This window comes from Salmo trutta, chromosome 4, assembly GCF_901001165.1.
Source record: "Salmo trutta chromosome 4, fSalTru1.1, whole genome shotgun sequence".
In the NCBI taxonomy this organism is placed as follows: Eukaryota; Metazoa; Chordata; class Actinopteri; order Salmoniformes; family Salmonidae; genus Salmo; species Salmo trutta.
In genome coordinates this window covers 70,619,700-70,622,199 of record NC_042960.1, presented here as the reverse complement: position 1 = coordinate 70,622,199, position 2,500 = coordinate 70,619,700, and the positions used below count along the sequence as shown (strand labels likewise).

Genomic DNA, 2,500 nt, shown 5'->3' with positions numbered 1-2,500 from the left:
GTGTTCGGGGGGGGCAGTGTGTTCAGGGGGGCAGTGTGTTCGGGGGGGCAGTGTGTTCGGGGGGCAGTGTGTTTGGGGGGGGCAGTGTGTTCATGGGGGGGCAGTGTGTTCGGGGGGGCAGTGTGTTGGGGGGGCAGTGTGTTCATGGGGGGGCAGTGTGTTCATGGGGGGGCAGTGTGTTCATGGGGGGGCCAGTGTGTTCATGGGGGGGCAGTGTGTTCGGGGAGTGGGTGGGCAGTGTGTTCGGGGAGTGGGGGGGCAGTGTGTTCATGGGGGGGCAGTGTGTTCATGGGGGGGCAGTGTGTTCATGGGGGGGCAGTGTGTTCATGGGGGGTCAGTGTCTTCGGGGTGGGGTCAGTGTGTTCGGGGGGGCAGTGTGTTCATGGGGGGGCAGTGTGTTCGGGGGGGCAGTGTGTTGGGGGGCAGTGTGTTGGGGGGCAGTGTGTTCATGGGGGGGCAGTGTGTTCGGGGGGAAAGTGTGTTCATGGGGGGGCAGTGTGTTCGGGAGGGTCAGTGTGTTCCACACCCTCTGATGTTAATGGATGCTATGATTGACGTTCTTGTCAACCATTGGCTCGTAAATTATGAAAAATATGAATTCAGCCATTAGAATAGCCATTAGCCAATATTCAGGAAAATTCCACTTGAATGATCATTACTGGTATACTTTTAAATGTATATTTTTATTCATATTCCTAACAGCAGTTAGTGACCAGACATTGGGAATTCCAACCTGATCTTTTGTTGTTGACATGTTACAAGACCTCATCTTACAAGACTGTTTTACAAGACTGTTTTACAAGACTACGTTTTACAAGACCAAGCTGGACGTCACCAGACAGTCTGAGTCAAGCCTTTGACATGTAGTTGTAGCAGGGACATGTTCATTAATGTTATGACTGAGTGTTGCATCTTTCTTACAAGGAATGCCACAAAGTAGTCAATGCTAATCAGGATGGCGTGTGACCAACGTAGACCAATCAGGATGGCGTGTGGCCAACGTAGACCAATCAGTATGGCGCGTGACCAACGTAGACCAATCAGGATGGCGCGTGGCCAACGTAGACCAATCAGGATGGCGTGTGGCCAACGGAGACAACGGAAACACTACTTTGTTTATTAGGGCCCTGGTCAATAGTAGTGCGCTATACAACATAGTGTGCCCTTTGAAAGACATGACTGGTCTGCATTTAAATCCATTTAGATTCAGACCTGTAAATCCATTTAGATTCAGACCTGTAAATCCATTTAGATTCAGACCTGTAAATCTATTTAGATTCAGACCTGTAAATCCATTTAGATTCAGACCTGTAAATCCATTTAGATTCAGACCTGTAAATCCATTTAGATTCAGACCTGTAAATCCATTTAGATTCAGACCTGTAAATCCATTTAGATTCAGACCTGTAAATCCATTTAGATTCAGACCTGTAAATCCATTTAGATTCAGACCTGTAAATCCATTTAGATTCAGACCTGTAAATATATTTAGATTCAGACCTGTAAATCCATTTAGATTCAGACCTGTAAATATATTTAGATTCAGACCTGTAAATCTATTTAGATTCAGACCTGTAAATCTATTTAGATTCAGACCTGTAAATCTATTTAGATTCAGACCTGTAAATCTATTTAGATTCAGACCTGTAAATCCATTTAGATTCAGACCTGTAAATCTATTTAGATTCAGACCTGTAAATATATTTAGATTCAGACCTGTAAATCCATTTAGATTCAGACCTGTAAATATATTTAGATTCAGACCTGTAAATCTATTTAGATTCAGACCTGTAAATCTATTTAGATTCAGACCTGTAAATCCATTTAGATTCAGACCTGTAAATCTATTTAGATTCAGACCTGTATCCGAGAGCTGCATCTCCTTTATGTGACCCAGGATGGAGAATGAGAAGACCAGGGAGGGTCATGTGACCCAGGATGGAGAATAAGAAGACCAGGGAGGGTCATGTGACCCAGGATGGAGAATGAGAAGACCAGGGAGGGTCATGTGACCCAGGATGGAGAATGAGTAGACCAGGGAGGGTCATGTGACCCAGGATGGAGAATAAGTAGACCAGGGAGGGTCATGTGACCCAGGATGGAGAATAAGTAGACCAGGGAGGGTCATGTGACCCAGGATGGAGAATGAGAAGACCAGGGAGGGTCATGTGACCCAGGATGGAGAATGAGAAGACCAGGGAGGGTCATGTGACCCAGGATGGAGAATAAGTAGACCAGGGAGGGTCATGTGACCCAGGATGGAGAATGAGTAGACCAGGGAGGGTTTATGTGACCCAGGATGGAGAATAAGTAGACCAGGGAGGGTTTATGTTTGCCCTTGTGGTCCCTCCTCCTTTCCTGTGCTGTCCTCACATTGTAGTGTGACTGAAACATCAGCTGGAGTATCAGACAGGGTTTTAATGGAACCTCTACAGAGCCTACGGAGGCCAGCTGCTGCACTGCCCTTTGTTAACGCTGACAATGAATGAGGCAGACATTG

At 46.4% G+C, this 2,500-nt stretch overlaps 1 protein-coding gene across 1 annotated transcript in view; it reads left to right on the top strand.

Moving 5' to 3' along the window:
* Positions 1-2,500, top strand: part of iqch (IQ motif containing H) — a 117,798-nt gene that overhangs the window by 92,543 nt on the left and 22,755 nt on the right. The gene's annotated exons all lie outside the window — the stretch shown is intronic.